This window comes from Notolabrus celidotus, chromosome 6, assembly GCF_009762535.1.
Source record: "Notolabrus celidotus isolate fNotCel1 chromosome 6, fNotCel1.pri, whole genome shotgun sequence".
Classification (NCBI taxonomy): domain Eukaryota; kingdom Metazoa; phylum Chordata; class Actinopteri; order Labriformes; family Labridae; genus Notolabrus; species Notolabrus celidotus.
Window position 1 is genome coordinate 34,392,932 of NC_048277.1, and position 18,125 is coordinate 34,411,056.

Genomic DNA, 18,125 nt, shown 5'->3' on the forward strand with positions numbered 1-18,125 from the left:
CAGCCACGAGAATTGAAGCCCATGCGGAAGTGTTAAAAACTGCAGTTCATCGAGTGTCCACTAGAGGCTGGCTCCGGAAGTACAGGAAACCACATACACACCAATTCAAAAAAGACGATCTTTACAGCAGAAATAAACATGTTTACAGCCTGGTACAAATACGAGTGTAGTCTGGATAGCTCATTTCTTGATCGGCACACACTGTACAGGGGGTACAGGGCGACCCTGCAAACAGGATGCCAGATGCATCAGTGGTAATTGCAGTTAACACAAATGTTGAATAAAGAGCAATTTTTCATCACAGGTTTACAAAAACAAGCCTTAAAGGGATATTTCAGTTTTTTTGAAAGTGGGGTCGTATGAGTTACATTACACTATTGCTCCTGCTAGCCACAATGAGTGCCAGTGAGATCTTCCCCTTTAATGAGAAAATTCCCAGAGGACCAGCAGCTAAGCTAGGCTATTTTCTCTGGGGACGGGGCCGCCTATTTCACGTAATTTCGCGGAAATATCCCTTTAAAAGACGTGAAAAATGGACAAAGAGACATTTGCAAGGATAGGTATGTATCCTTTCTCTGCAAGTACGTCAACCACAGAGGCTGAGAGTCTCCAGTTAACAGGGTTACAAATTAAACTGAAACACCGGAGTGTTTTTAACGTCTGAAAACGTTTGCGGCTGACTCCAGTTTTTTCAGAGAACTCGGTGAACACATCCAGCAGGCTCATCGTTTTTCAAAACATGCATCAGTGAGACAAAAAGCGCTAACTGCTTCATGCATGCAGCACACACTCCTCCTCACAAAGTGTGACTTTTTTTCTTGCTAATTTGAGACACATATCTCACAATTTTGTGGCTTTTAAATCTCATGAATTTGGGATTTTTTTCTCACAAATTTGTCATTTTTTGCATATATTTCCGAGAAATAACGTACTTAGACCTGAACTGTTTTTTGAACCAGGCTGTAAACATGTTTATTTCTGCTGTAAAGATTGTCTTCTTTGAATGGGTGTGTATGTGGTTTCTGGTGTTTCTGCAGCCAGCCTCAAGTGAACGCTCGATGAACTGCAGCACCTCTGCAAGGGCTTCATATTAAAGCACGCAATACTGTTCTTTATTCTTAAGATTGGAGAAAGTTTAAATCTTCCAGGATGACGGCCATGTTGGGGTTTTTGATATTTAGACACAAAACTTTTTGTTGTTTTAATTTATGCCTGAGTTTAAAGCACACTAGAGAAATGATTTGTCCCTCACCACTTGGCACTGCGTATCTATTTTTACATAATGACAGAACAAGAAGACATACTGTTTAATTTTTCATGAAGATATCCACGGTGTTATGGAGCATCACTGACATGTTCATCTGTGTGATGGGCTGTTTCTTTCAGATCCTTTCTTCATGACACAGCCGATAAAGTCTTGTCAAATATAGCATGCACACTGGAATAGACGTAGCTCACACCATTACACCTCTGAAGTGTGTGACTGAGAATCTAATAAATTCATATTATGACAGAGACACATGACAAAGGACAAATGTGGATGAGCAACGCAGCCAAAAGTCTTTTTGTAATCAAAATCATTGATTTAATATTTTTATTAACAACGACAATGAATGCACATATAAAGCCAAAATGTGTCAACGCTACCACGCTCTCCTGACCACTACCCGGCACTCTGTGGCTCATAGCTAGATGGTCCATAGTGAGCCATAGACTGTATGAAACATGGATGGAGTCTCTGTGGCATCACTGGCTGGTTGTCAGTCAAATAAGCCCACCCCTTGTTGTACCTACCTTGGTATAATTAGCACTATAACGCCAAGCGTATCATATTTGATACATCAGTTTTTGAAACCTCTACATCAGGGATGTCAAACTCATTTGAAAAAAACTTTCAAATTGTTCCTGAAACTTCAAGAAGAATAGTTACTGGATTGATGCAATGTAAAACTAATTAATATTTCATGACTTAATTTATAGTCAAACCATGTTGAAAATGTGTTTATCAAAATTGATACAGCAGGTATATAAGGACATTTATTTGGAGATCTGTCAATCATAATTTTATTAGATTTCATACATTATGCATTCCATAAAGCAACATACAGTCTGTTTATTATTTAAGAACATGTTTAAATGACATAATGAGGTATATTTAGAGTGGAAATTGGGATATTTATAACATATATTGTATTTTTTTTATTTGCAACCTGCTGTATCTTGATGATTGATGACTGGTTGAATGTTACAATGACTCCCTAGTAAATAATTGTCTTTTGTTCATTGAATTCCACTAAAAAATGAACAATTCAGAGAATAAATATACAATAAATTAAGTTTTTTTTGCTTCGTAGTAGATACAAAATGTGTATGACGTTGTCGTGCAATATGGAAAAAACATATTTCTAGGTTTGAAATTACTTTGGGAAAAATTTGATGGAAATTCAAAGTTTAAAGGTGACATATCACGCTTTTTTCATCAATATATATTGGTCTAAGAGGTCCCCAAAACATGTCTTTAAAGTTTATGCTCAAAAAAACACTGGAATCAGATTTTGGCCTGCCTGAAAAGCCCTCTTCTTCAGTCCTCCTCAGAACAGTCTGTTTTCTCTCTGACCACGCCTCCTCAGGAAGTGGATGTGCCTCGGCTCTCCAGCACGTTGATCTAATGTTTACATGTTGGCTGAATATACACGGCTGCTCAGAGATCACGTTACTTCAACCCTCTGAATCTGATCCTGACGGAGAGGCGCCTGTAGCAGGACCTTTCTGAACGATTGGTCGCAGATTTAGTGTTTCTTGTTGTTTTATTTGTCAGTATGTAGACGTGTGTCTTGGTACACAGCTACAGCTACAGCTATGAACATGTAGCTATGTGGCTATGCTAATTAGCGCTAGCACTTATCCATGACAAATAAAAATCATCCACTAGATCTTCAAATCTGCAGACGTGTGGAGTAAAACTGACCTCTGCAAGAAAGGCAGCGGGACCTTTTCTGAAGGATTGGTCACAGATTTAGTGTTTCTTGTTGTTTTATTTGTCAGTATGTAGACGTGTGTCTTGGTACACAGCTACAGCTACGACATGTAGCTATGTAGCTATGCTAACTAGCGCTAGCACTTATCCATGATAAATAAAAATCATCCACTAGATCTTCAAATCTGCAGACGTGGGGAGTAAAACCGACCTTTGTGTTTAGTAAGACAGCCTACAACTAGCATGCCTCCCTCCTAAGTTCCTTGTTAGCACACATTTGTGCAGGTAATGAAAAACGGAGGAGGGATTCAGTATTATTTTATACAGTCTATGGGCTGAACAAGCTCCGAGCTCTGACTCCGTTACAGACCGGATATTGTTCTTTCGTAACAAAAACACTGAAGTCTGAAACGGCTGGTTTCACACACATTTACAGAAAGGTGTAGAAATCAAAACCGGGGCAGAATGGATTTTTTTCATTCTCGGGGGGTTTGTAGACAGGGACACATATTTCAGGTAAAGAACCATTAAAAAGTCCATTTTGCATGATATGTCACCTTTAAGAGGTTAAAATTTTGTTTTTATATGTTTTAGTTTGTTTGAAAAAGAAGAAACTTTGAGCAAAAAGTGTACACCAAAATGCCTGATGTATCAGATATGATACAAATTAAACAGAAGGTCCAATAAACACTCAATTTTCAAAGAATTAGAATTTTCTGGCAATTATTTGATGGTTCAGGCTTTACAGGGTTAAAACAGATACTTAAAAAAACCCATCATCCTCTGTTAAGTTGATAGGATTAAAGAAATGAGTTATAGCAGTCCAAACCCTTTCTTTATACCAGGCTGTGACTGTTTTTAACTCTGCTGTAAGAGTGGACAGGTTAATATGAGCTGTAATGGGGTTTCATGACTTTTGGAGCCAGCCTCAAGTGGACACTCAAGGAACTGCAGTTTTTTTGGACTTACACATTGGCTTCATTTTCAACGCTGGTAACTTTAAACCCAGAAGTCTTTAACCACAGCTGATGAATTGATTGTTTCATGTTGTTTGTAAAGGCCCAGTTATAACATCAGTATTATTTACAGCTTGTGTCACTGATACAGGAGCAGTTGGTGCTCTATGGAGTATTCCTGGCAGCAGCATGGTGTAAGTGGGACTCTAAATAAACTACTCTGTGGTTGCGTGTGTTTACAGTAATTAAAGAACATGTCGCTTTGTGCAACAGTGTGGTTTAATAACAATGGAGCTCCAGGGCACAGAGGAGCACGGCATAGCAGGCTTTGGATGCACACGTGATGTGTGCTTGTTAGCTTTGGTCCTTTTGTTTGTGGATCAGCAGTTTGAATGATGAAGAGCATTTCCACCCTTTTCCTTACGTGTTGCATTCAGGTACTCACAGGAAGCGTCTGATTATAATCATCAGTATCTGATGAATGGTTAATGCCATGGCTCTTCTTTAGCCTGAACTGCATCCCTCCACCGGGTTTCATGAGACTGAGCTGGTAGAGAGGGATACAGACAAGAAATGGAAAACCTGACACAACACAATGGACATTTTTAGCTCTATTTATGTTTGTGCACTTTGCCTTAGTGTTGTAGTCAAGACACATTAACCGAGACCAGAGTGCACCAAGACCAAGACATTTAGGGATCGAGACCGAGTCAAGACCAAGACCAAGGCAGGGCAAGACCGAGACAAGACCAAGACCATAAATATCAATGAAAAATCATCATGAGAGTAATCAAAATTTAAGACTTCTGTTTATTTTATTTAAGTTTGCTTTGAAAAGTATTGACAGCAACAAACAAGGTTTGGTTTTGTCTTTGTTGTCTTCTTTTGACTCCTTAAGTTTCGTTTTTTCCCTAATCACAGTAATGAGAGGCACACAGAGTGCATCAGTGGTGGTCTCGACCAGTCTTGATATAAAATACGGAGTCCACCCAGTCTGAGACCGAGACAAGACTGAGTAAAAATGCTTTCAATTCTGAGACGAGACCGAGACCTGAAATAAGCGGCCTCGAGACCAAGACCGGTCTTGAGTACCACAGCACTACTTCGCCTGTCTTTGTATCTCACTGGATGCTTAAGGAGAATATGCATGAGCTGACATGCTGCAAATACGTACTTTACAAAAACTCACTCATCCACTAATCTCCTGAGAATGTCCCCCAATTTTTACTGTCCCTCGTGTAAAATTTTCATTAGAAGTTCAGTGAGCTGATGTGGGAACACGGCAGGTCAAAGTCAGGAAGATTCACAGCGAGTGGGCCAGGGCGATGAATTTTAAATCATGCTGACTGGTGCCATCTTCATGCACCTAATGAAACTGCTTTATGCTCTCTTCTGCTTTCCAGTATGTTCTTACCCACTCTTTCTTTTATGCTGTAGATGCATTCATTTATATGTAGAACTGATATAAAGTCAAAAAGCGTCCTTTTGAGGCAGGATTCAGCTTAGCCTACCATCTTTGAAATCTTGTAAACATTGCACGTTGACTACCGCAGTGTCCTACGAGGAAACATCACACTTTGAGGAACGTATGTGAATACTAGGGGTGAGCCCGACTAAGGATTTGCTTAGTTGAATCTGATTCATCAGATTTTGCCCATAGTCGACGAATAGTGGAATGTTTGTTGTTTTTCCTTATTGACCCAAAGTCTGCATGATGGTGACCGCATGACAATATTACACATAACCCTTTACAATTAAGAGACTCATAGCTTAAAGTAAAAGGGACAACAGAATATTATAAGTATAAAACTTAGATTTTTTAAATCTATATTGCAAAAACAACGAGGTGATGGAGAGAAAACTCAAATAAGGCCACCATCTGTTAAACATGGAACAACGCGCCGTTATAGAGTAAGGAATCAGGAGATATTCAAACAGTGTTCACACAGCAGAGAGCAGCACTGCAGAGGGTAGTTTGTCCAACTTAAGGCTAAACATTTGTATAATGTTCATACTCAAACCTGAACCAGCTAAAGGGTTTTTAAATCTCTTAACAGAACCTTTTAAAACAGTCTTTCCTCGCGTCTTTGTCTGCTTGAGTCTTTTCAAATTGTACGTGAGGAAAACCATCGTGTGTACGGGCAGAAGTGCGCTCCTTGCTTTGTTGACTGTAAATCCTGTCTTTGAGAATATCCTCTCTGATGGCGTGGAGGTGGATGGGATGCTGTGGATTGTTTTTGAGGCTTCAGACAGCTTTGGGTATCCCTCCTCATTCTCCTCCTCGTTCTCCTGAAGTCAACTGTCATCTCTACCGTCTTGAGCGGGTTCAGCTCCAGATGGTTCTGACTACACCAGAGTGCCAGCTGTTCCACCTCCTGTCTGTAAGCAGACTCGTCTCTGTCCTGGATGAGCCCACTTGGTAATCCCAGTGATGCTGGCTCTCGCTCCCCATCTGTCCTTTCTATCTCAGGCTTTGGGGGACATCAGGAGCCATTGGGTAGGCTACTAAATGTATCAGTAAAGGGCGTAGTGTAGTGGGTTTATTCACTGAGCGCTCATCCTTTCTTTCAGTACAGGTACCTTGTGTTTATCTCAAACCAATTGGTGGTGTCACGATTTGAATACACCTTGTATCCCTCGCATGTAACTCTCGTGTGACATTTTGTACAAGCTGTTCAGAACTCATTCAGGGATTACACCAACACACAACTGCATCACACATTTCAAACTTTGCCCACATTTAGTATTGACATCCAATTTGTTCATGAAATATGAAAAAGCACAATATCACCACTTTAAGCTAACACCTCGGTGCAATGATATGTAGAAACTTAATCCTGGCAACAACCTATTTAATTGTGAGTTAATTAAGAAATCCTTCGTTCTAAATGTTACTCCCTCTTTGGTATCATGAGGCACAGGCTCATTGTAACACAAAGGTGGTGCAGTAATGGAGCAGGCCCGTGTAAATCAGTTGTATGCAATCATTTGAAAACAGATTTTTTTTGGTCCACAGAGGAACTCAGCTTTATGCACACCGTGTCCTTCGAAGGTGTTGAATTGGACTCCTGCATCTTTGTATTTTCATGCGTCATGAATCTCTTTATATAGTAGAGCAGGGGTGTCAAACTAATTTCAGTTCAGGGGTCACACACAGCCCAAATTGATCTGAAGTGGGCCGGACCAGCAAAATCATAACATATGTTTGTATGGTCTTTTTTTGCCATGATGAGTCTCACAGTGGGCTTTTGCTCTTTAAGCACTGAAACCTGCTGCAAACACACCAAACACACAAGTTATCCATTCACCTGACACCGAATTTAATGTTCACTGCAAAAGAACAGATAGATTATAATAATGAAGAAGGTAAAGTTGACTACTTTGGACTCCTCAGATCCAGCATGAACAGTTTGCTTGCTGGACAGTGTTGAAGGCAGCGGTGTAGTGCTAGTGTTAGTAGTTAGTGGATCATCTTTTAGTGCCCAAAAAAATCTTTATGAATCTCAATGGGATTATGCAAACAGCAAGTCATTTATTTTATCACTTTGAGAAAAAAAGTCCTGAAAAAAAAAATGCTTTTCAGCTTCTGGTTCACTCAGTCAGCACCATAGACTGTATACAATATGCTGCTCGACTGCTGTCGAGTTATTGTGATGTAAAGAGGCTGGCTGACTAGCCAACAACTACAATGTTCCCGCCTGTCAGTCAAGTCTGTGCCTCTCATTGGAAGACTCATAATCTCAATATCTTCCAAATTGCTGCATTAGAAAAAAACTCAACCCCTACAGTGTGTGCCGATAGAGAAATGATCTATCCAGACTACACTGGTCTTTTGTACCAGGCTGTAAACATGTTTATTTCTACTGTAAAGATCGTCTTGAGCCAGCCTCAAGCGGATCCTCAATGAACTGCAGGTTTTAGCACTTCCACATTGGACTCATATTTTATAGACCAGAGGTTGCCGCCTGATCTCAACTGAATTTTACTAATAGCAAGTAATCTATCTTCTCACTTTAAGAAAAAAAAGTATTGTTCAGGTTTTGGTTTACTCCTATGATTTGATGTGACCCCCCAGAGGACAAATCTGAAATAGTAGTTACTTTCATTGAAAAATTCCAGTTAGGGCTGAACGATTTTGGAAATAATCTAATTGCAATTATTTTACTTAATATTGCGATTGCGATTTAGTATACAATTATTTTTTCAAGGTCCTCTTCATGTATTTTTCAACAAACACAAGTAATAAATCAATCTGTATTATAATAAACAATATCAGATTTATTATACACAAACTGTTCTTTCTCATAGGCTAGACTTCTGTTAAGATAAAGGCAAATGAAGCCTGAATTAATATGGAAGACGGTTTATTTATCTACTTCAATTACAGTTGTAAACTTACTGAATCCTTTGACTTGCAGTCTTGTAAGCGTTCACCACAACTAATTAACAAAATTCTGCCAAACAAGTGTTTTCAGTTTAAAGCATGTTTGGATGTGAACCAGCCGACTGAAGGTGTTGCTCACAGCGGAGACGCTCAGCTGGGGGCTGTGGCTGAGTGACAGGTCTCTTTTTTCTCCGCTGCCGGACTGATTCTGACCCGGTTGCGCTCCTGACTGACACCTGACCACGTAAACATGCTTATTTTTCTCAATAAGAACCAGTGGACAGAAAACTGGACACTGTGAGTCTTAAATATGATTCTGTTCAGTTGTCCTGTTGCAGTAAATCCACATGTTGTCTAGTTCTTCACTGATTCTGCGTCTGCGGAGATTATTTATAAGCCTGCTCCACATGTTGATATTCAGCGTGTTGATTACTTTGTACGTCCCAATATGATCGGTTCTTCTGCTGAGGCCATTTTTAACAAAACAACAAATCAAAACTTAACGTGGCTTAAGTTGTTTTCTTCATCCCCCGCTCACACGTGTCTCGTTCTTCTGACTTTTTTTGCCGTTGGCAAATCAGCTGAAAGGCGCAATACGGCCACCTACTGCATGCATGTCACGTAAGGCTGCGTCTGTTACATGAAACTTTTTTTTAATTTATTTTTTAATAGCAGCCTTTGCGATTTGATAATTGCATTCTATTACATTGCGATGTCGGTTTGAATTCGATTAATCCTTCAGCCCTAATTCCAGTCAATGTGTTCTCTGTAATTTCTTCACTTTGCAAAGTGGTTCCGCGGGCCGGATTTGAACCTTTGGCGGGCCGGTTTTGGCCCGCGGGCCGCATGTTTGACACCCCTGTAGTAGAGGCTTAAATAACAATTAAATAACAAGCAGGCACACAGAAAGCTCTGCTATGTGGCGCATCGATTAATGTCGGGGAGAAATAAGGCTCAGAGAGTTATAAAGTATGTTTGTGACCTTTGGTGAAAACTATAAATAATCACATCTCAGAGATTTAGAAAGTAATAAAATGAGGCTATGTTTCGACTCAGTTGGGTTCTCCAAACAGTTTTGAACAGGATTTGGTTTAATAAAGTTTTCACATGACAACAGCAGTCAGACTAAGTTGGAAACACTGTCAAATACTGAGAGGTTTGTCACTCACATCCAGCTATCTGGAGTTTACGCTTGAAGGATTCCTCAAAGGCTTTTTACCTTTTACATCAGATGACACTGACATCCTTTGTGCGATCACATTTTATGATTCCTGCTTCATTATTTAGTGTCGTGTGGAGTGTCAAAAAAAAAGTACATGACTTTCTGGAACGGAAATAATAGAACATTGTGGTACAATGTGCTTCAATGGTGCAGAAAATCAGACCTCCAAATTTATAATCCATATAAAAAAACACGATCCGCGCACAAAAGCATCACGTGAAGCTTTTTGGTTTCCATATTTTATTCAGGAGTTACCCGGTGAAAGATGTGTGTGTGGGTACAGAAGCCTCTTCTTTTGATAAGCAATGTTTCTCTACTGAATTTGAGCCGTTTCTGCATTATTACCCAGCACAGATGTTACTCGTTTTCAAAATAGCAAAAGGACAATCAGTTGATGCTGTTGGGAAGTGATCCGACATGCTACCAGCGTGGGTTGCTTTCTAACAAGTGACAGTGTGCTAATTACAGCCAGTAGACTTTTTTCTCGTCTTCTTCTGGTACTGTCCAAGATTTTAATGAGCATGCTCTGCTTCCTGCTCTGTTATTTTATATTTATATGACGTTTAGCTTCTTTTTTAGTTATTATATTTTTAATGGCATCTTCCCATTTGGAGCTATAACCAGAGACATGACATCCCACACATCAGAAGCTTGTTAGGTTACAGTTGTGTCCCAAAAATCGCAACCAAGGAGAAGAAACAAGTGCAAAGAGGGAAATATGTTCTTCTGCTCTTGCTTGTAGGCAGTACAAATGCAATATGACTGACTGGTGTTATTATAGTTCTCTTTCATTAAATACTTTTCACATTTTAAGACTTAGTTTGGAATATATATTCAGTTTCACACTAAGAGGAGGCTTGTGCAACAGTATAATAGCTTCACGGCTGAAAACCAGTCAATAAAAACAACTAGGATGTAAAACGTGCTTTAATCTTGTATACTTTAAAAGATCATCTCAGTGTAGGTATAGTCACATTATTAAAGTTAGATACAACCCCAGGATGGTAGCTTTAAAATGATTTCAGAGACGTGCAGTCAGGGCATTGAAGTCAAAATTAGGTTATGCTTTTTTTGCAGACACTTCTCCTGTTATTGGTCTTTATACAACCTGGAGCCGTTAGAGAGCTTGACAAATGTGAGGGTGGAATAAAACATCATTGACTCTGCAGTAATCAATGACAGAGCTAATCTGGTTCTCTCTTATTTTCTCTAGTCCTTATAAGAAATATCATGACTTCACTAATCTGTTTACCAACAGGACTTCAGGCTTTTTAGAATCAGATTTAACCGAATCATGGAACAAACAACCACAAACATCTGTGAGCTCATGTTTTACTCGCTCAAGCAGATGGGCCTGTTTTCCTCTATAACAGAGACAGACTTTGTTCATAACTGTTCATGTGACATAAAACATGTTTGTTAGCATGACTGAGCAACAGAGGCAGACATGTTTCTAAACAATCAAGATGTCTGATGTTAATAAATGTCATTACAATGAGGTAGGGAGGCAGGAAGGTCTGATGGTAGGTAGGTAGGTAGGTAGGTAGGTAGGTAGGTAGGTAGGTAGGTAGGTAGGTAGGTAGGTAGGTAGGTAGGTAGGTAGGTAGGTGGGTGGGTGGGTGGGTGGGTGGGTGGGTAGGAGGAAAGGTAAGAACGAGGGGAGGAAGGTATGTGGGTAGGCTAGTCTAGAGAAGTTAGGACTTTGATAGTAATATGGGGAGCAAGGTCTCAGGTAGGTAGGTGGGAAGGTAGGTTTCGAGTAGATGTGTAGGAATGTACATAGGTAGCTAGCTAGCTTGCTTCCAGGAAGGTATGTAGGTAGGAAGGTAGCTAACTAGCTAGGCAGGTAGATAAGCAGGAAGTTAGGGGGGAGATAGGTTTGCAGGGAGGTAGGCAGGCATTAAGTTGGTAGGCAGGTAGGTAAACAGATTGGAAGGAAGGTCTGGAGTAGATAAGTAGGTATTTAGGTAGGTTGTCCTGAGTTAATTTGGTAGAGAGGCAGGTAGGAAGGTCTGAAGTATGTTGGAAGGTAAGTGGGTAGGCTGGTTGGTAGAATGGCAGGTAGGTCTTAAGTATGTTTGTAGGTATGTAGGTACATCTAACAAGGATATACCTTTGGGATTCATGGCCCACTTTTTTTGGCATAGCCAGCAGCCATGCAATTTCTGACTTCCTGCAGAGACTTCCTTCTCGGTGCAGTTCATTGTTTACAGTCCACGCTACCAACAACTTGAGAAGCAACACAAGGAAGTTCAGACCAAAAGCAAAGCAGATTTGTTATAGCTGTGGTTTTTTTAGTGTTTTTAAGTTTGCCGAAATAACATCACTGTTATCCAGATTTGTGCAGATTTAAGAGCAGTTTGTTCACTGCACTTGCATGCAGATATCTGTATGTTTGTAGGTATGTAGGTAGATCTTCAACGACATAGCTTTGGGATCCATGGCCCACTTTCAGGCCTAGCAAGCAGCCATGCAATTTCTGACTTCCAGCTGAGACCTCCTTCTTGGTGCAGTTCATTGTTTACAGTCCAGGCAACTCATTTTGTTATAGCTGTGGCTTTTGAGTCTCAGTTTTACTGTGAATCGTAAGTCACACAGCAGCTTCACTCTGGCTTCCTTCTGAAGTAAGACAGTGGGAAGCTGATTTGTTGCTCATGATGACATTTTGGATCTAGACACCACTTTATGCTGCAGTTGTGTGAATATATCTTGTGAGTCTCAGTTTCCCTGTTAGTAGTGGGCTCTGGCATTCTTCAATAGCATAGACCTGGAAAATAGACTGATTTTCTTGGGGTTTATTTGCAGTAAAGGGATTTTAAGTTTGCCGGAATCACATCATTGTGATCCAGATTTATGCAAGAGCACTTTGTTCACTGCACTTGCATACAGATATCTGAATAGAGATAGATAAATAGATGGAAGCTACAGATGTTGTTACAGCAGACTGAGATTCTGCTTTCAATATAGACAGTTTTTCCTGCATACACCTAATCCTGCTGATCCGTGATTGGTAAGTACTTCCCGGACTACAAGCATAGCACAAATAGTAACAAGAGCACTTCACATGCTAAAATCCGGACCTCTGCTAATAGATTCTACTTTTGTAGAGATAGAGAACCCCTAAGACTAGAAGATAACTGCATATAAATCAAGAACTTCTACTCTAATTAATAAGACTAGTAGGATTAAATCTAAAAAATCTAAAATATGAATCTAAAATTAGGCCAAAACATGCACAGGGAAGCAGAAGTGTTACCAATCTCTCACTTTATTTGAAATTAATCTGGACTAACAACACCCGAAATGAAGGCTGAAAAAATATATCAGAGATGTCCCTTTTTTAAAAATCAATTTATTTTTTGCATAGCTGTATCATTTCCTGCTTCATCTTATCTGACACAAAAAAATTAACTTTCTAATAAGCACTTCTTTATCACACGTTCAAGCTCCTCTCACCTGGGGGACCCCCTGCATGGAGCCCAAAGACTCTAAAGCAATAAAGCAGACTTTAACAAGCTCAGCATGAATCTAATATCACTTGAGCTGATTCGTGGAGCTACTTCAGTCTCCGAGCTGCCGTTTCTGCCAGTTTTTATTTCCCTTGCTACCCCTTAATAAGCTCATCAACTAAGAGATGCCTGCATGCTGAAATAGGCGCTGATGAGTAATGGAATAAGGAATAGTGAGTCAAATTTTGATGACATGCACCTCAAAAAGCCCGCAGCCAGCACACAAACACAGACAGACTCTAGAGGAGGCAGCGTCTGTCCACTCCACTCAGAAAATACAGGGATACAACATCCTGGCACGTACGAGGTATAGTCTTAGGGTGAATATGAAACATCTCTGCAGCTATTCTTAGAAGTGGAAGGGGTAGTGTGGCTAAATATAACCGGATCGTTTTGTGCCTGCCTTTCTATTTTTACTCAAGCTGAGGCCTTCCTGGGCTGTTATGGGCTGTTTTTAGACTGTTACATAATAAACAGATCTCAAGGCATGATGCAATACAGTAACACAGAGTCAAACCCAGAAGGAAGTTTTCCATCATTCAATATAGAGGAAGAAATCTGCGTATTTAAAGGAAAACATACACATTTTAAGAAGGTTTCTGGGATGTAGTGTGGCTCTTTTTTGCAACAAATGAGACTTGTGTGCTCGAATCCTGACAGGAAAAATAGCAAAAAAGATAATTTGTCAGCTTGCTGTAGGCTCGGATGGTTGACAGGTAGGGAAAGATAATGAGTTTTTCTTCCGGGACACATGTCGTCTTGAGTGTGCAGCGAGGATGAAAAAAAACGCAGAGTTTTCAGCATTAAAATCTGTGCCTTATTGTGCCTTATAAGCGAGTGAGCAGAGCCTCTCCAGCGTCTGCATCTGAGACGTCGCACAGACGTACGGCCACATCAAGCCTCAATCGACCAAACTGGAGAATGTAGATGTGACAAGGCCATGCAGCAAAGTGATGAGATGTGGCTCCTTTTCAGAGCTTACGTAACCCTTACACAGATCAGTGTAAACGCCTCGATGCATATTTTTAACGATGTAAGTGTGAATGAAGAAAAACTGTCAACAAATCAGCATAATTGGAAGTCAAGTTCTGTGATATATTATTTTTTTAAACATTAAATCGTACTCTCAAAGGATTTCTCACACAGCGACTGATTAACACAAGTGAGCGATAAGAACAAAACACACCTAACTCACTCTCTGGTAAGTCAGTACAGACTCCAGTCAACAACCTGCCTGTAACACTAACTTACTTGTGTAATAATAATCCTTATCCGCCTGTAGATAATTTAAAAACCTTTATGCAGCTTTAACATAACCATTTTATTCAGGCAACAAACTAATCAAAAAGTTAAATCATTAGCAAAAAGGCCAAGGGTAACGTGCATCTTCAGTGAAAAGGTTGTGGAGACCAAAACAGAGCCAAAAGCCGGGTAAATATTAGACTTAAAATACTTTGTCTGCTAGATGAACGTATACAGCTTATTTTCCGCCACAGGAGTCCAAAATTACTAAGACTGGGAGTCCAAGGTGTGCAACTAGCCTTTTTTTGAAGATCTTTTGCCCCCTGGTGGCCAAATTATCCAACAAATCTAACGCTATGTGGTGACTTAAACATTAATCTTGAATCACATGGTTATTTGTAACTCAAAAGGGATGCTAGCACTGCCTAGGAATCAACATTTCACCTCTACACACCATGTAGCATCTGCTCAAGAAATTATTTCCACAGACACAGACTCCAGCTGCCTCAGCAAGAGTCCATGTTCATTAGTGGGAGCTCAAATATTGTTATGATGTCATGCCATTATATCCGGATTTTTAAGAATAATTCAAAACAAAAAATACTGTAAGCTATCTTTATCTAAACTTATCTCTAGCCAGCTAGCATGAATTCTTTCTAGTTCAGATATTGGCTTGCTAACACAGTCAGCTACCATTACTACAAGCTAGCTAACAAAACAATTTCTTCAGATAACATACTAACATTACTGTTAGCTAAGATAACCACTAGCTACCCAACATGACGGTTTGTTAGCTAACATATTGGTTTGCTAACATTTCTTTCTGCTAACACTACTTTAAGTTATATTTTGGGGCTTTTTTGCCTTTATTTGATAGCTGAAGAGAGACAGGAGATGTGGGGAGTAGAGAGCGGCGGAAGACATGCAGCTAATGGTCGCAGCAGGGAGTTGAACCGGCAACCTCTGTGATGAGGACTGTAGCCTCTGTATCTGTGGGGCTTAGAGCGCTAGGCCACCAGTGCCCCTTCAATACCGCTAGCTAGCTAACACTATCTAAAATATTGGCTCACTAACATTACTGTTAGCTAACATGACCACTAGCTAGCCAACATGATGGTTTGTTAGCTAACATATTGGTTTGCTAACATTTGTTTCTGCTTACACTACTTTAAGTTGTATTTTGGTTTTTTTTTTGCCTTTATTTGATAGCTGAAGAGAGACAGGGGATGTGGGGAGCAGAGAGCAGCGGAAGACATGCAGCTAATGGTCGCAGCAGGGAGTTGAACCAGCAACCTCTGCGATGAGGACTGTAGCCTCTGTATCTGTGGGGCTTAGAGCGCTAGGCCACCAGTGCCCCTTTTTTAAATTGAACAGAAAGCAATAGGGAAAACATCTAGCAATACCGCTAGCTAGCTTACACTATCTAAAATATTGGCTCACTAACATTACTGTTAGCTAACATGACCACTAGCTAGCCAACATGACGGTTTGTTACCTAACATATTGGTTTGCTAACATTTATTTCTGCTAACACTACTTTAAGTTATATTTTGGGGCTTTTTTGCCTTTATTTGATAGCTGAAGAGAGACAGGAGATGTGGGGAGTAGAGAGCAGCGGAAGACATGCAGCTAATGGTCGCGGCAGGGAGTTGAACCGGCAACCTCTGCGATGAGGACTGTAGCCTCTGTATCTGTGGGGCTTAGAGCGCTAGGCCACCAGTGCCCCTTTTTAAAATTGAACAGAAAGCGATAGGGAAAACATCTAGCAATACCACTAGCTAGCTAGCTAACACTATCTTAAATATTGGCTCACTAACATTACTGTTAGCTAACATGACCACTAGCTAGCCAACATGATGGTTTGTTTGCTAACATATTGGTTTGCTGAAAATGCTGTCTGCTTACATTACTACTTTTTTTTTATTGAACAGAAAGATACGGGGAAAACAACTAACTGTACTACTAGCTAGCTAACACTATCTAACATATTGGCTCACTGTACTGTCAGCTAGCATTACCACTACCTTGCTAAAATAACTGTTTTGTTAGCTTTAACATACTGGCTTGCTTACATTTACTATACACCTTTTTATTGTAACACATTTAACTATTTTATGGTGGTGTTTGCTGGTAAGTGGTTACATGCTAATGTTAGCTGTTGTATTACAGTAGCTTAGAGAGTTATCATATTTGTTGTTTAACTGGATTTGAAGACAACAAATAATAACATCTCTGTCAGTTATTCACACAACTAGCCACAGGTTATTTTGTTCAACAAGCATTTGGCGGCCAGGGGAATTGGGAACATGATTATGTTTAAAATGGTAAGAAACCCTGCTCCATGTTCCCTCTAAAAGTTCAGAGCTACCTTTTAATGGCCTATTTTACTTATTCATCAAGCTAATCATAAAACTGAAGGTTATACTGGCGCTGGAATAACATTTTGTATCAATCCCAGAGAATCATAGAGGATGTTTCTATCCTCATAAGTGTCAGCAAACACTTAGTATTCATCACCAGAAGCAGGGGTAGCATTTGTGGGCAAAATAGCTGATAAAGTTCAGCAGCGTGTCATGATGCATTTTAATTCAGAGCTCTGTCTCTACTTCTTTTTCACCAGCAGGGAAATTGTCACTCTCGCTGTCACCCTGCTCTCATTATGTCTTGTTCACAGGCACTGTTGAAAATTATGCTGCTATAAACCAAACATGAGCTGCAGCATACAATTTAAATTACAGCACTCGGTTCCTAAGAGTGTAATCCAATCAGAGGAAAGATTTGACCTCTCAGAAGGTTTTTTCCAGGTGAATGAGTTCCCCTTGCGTCTGTTATTTGACCGCCAGACTGGACACAAGGACAAATCGTATTGTGCTCAAGTGACCAAAACACCTCTCTCATAAAGTCATGTCCTCTCTTTCAAACTGCAGATTTTCAGACTGATGATATCCCAAAATACACATCAAAAAGACTGACAGTCTTTAACCAAATGTTCTGTGATATCTAAGTTTATTCTTTGTGCAAAATGAGATGAACAAGTGAGCAATAAATGATTAATGGTCAATTTACTGGTGGCCCTCTGAAATATTGAGAGAGAGAGCTCAGCCATGAAATGCAATGTAAATGGATCTATTTATAGTGTAGCAGAGGAAGTCATGTGGAACAAGCTGGTCTGGGTTGCCTTGTTCATATAGCTTTTAGAGGCAAACGACAGGGGAGAAAAGAGGGCAAAAACACACACACTACACCCACATTTGCATGTAAAGCCACTTTTCATAGGGACATTAAACTTTCAGACACACACAGCAGGAATAGCAATAAATAATTTCCGCATTGAGAAGGATGGAAAGCCCCAGCTCAACTCCCATGTGCCCTGTAGCCTCCCACTCCGATTCAAGCCTCAACACCGCCTCCCCTCCCCTCCCGCTTTGTCTCATGGGATTGTTTGGGAGTGAAAAGGAAAGGAAGTGACATGGTAAAACCGCTTTTTATTAATTCTGAGAGGAGGGAGCGTTTGGCGGGGTGTCACAGCAGCTGATGGGAGTAGAGAGCTTGTGTCAAATGTTGGATATCAGGATGAATAACTTAACACAAAACCCCAAATCCTCTGCTGACAGTAATAAAATATGATCGCGTTGCACCATTGGGGGAAAGCCAAAGCGGAATGCAGATAGGGACACAATTTTATTACATTATCAAGCAGTAGAAGTTGGTGAAATGGAAACACAGCAAAAGCTACATGATACTCTTTATATGGATGTTCAGCTACGGTTTAATGCTTGTGACTGACCTTAAATTTGTTGAATTTGGGCTTTTTAGAATTAAATAATGTCAAATA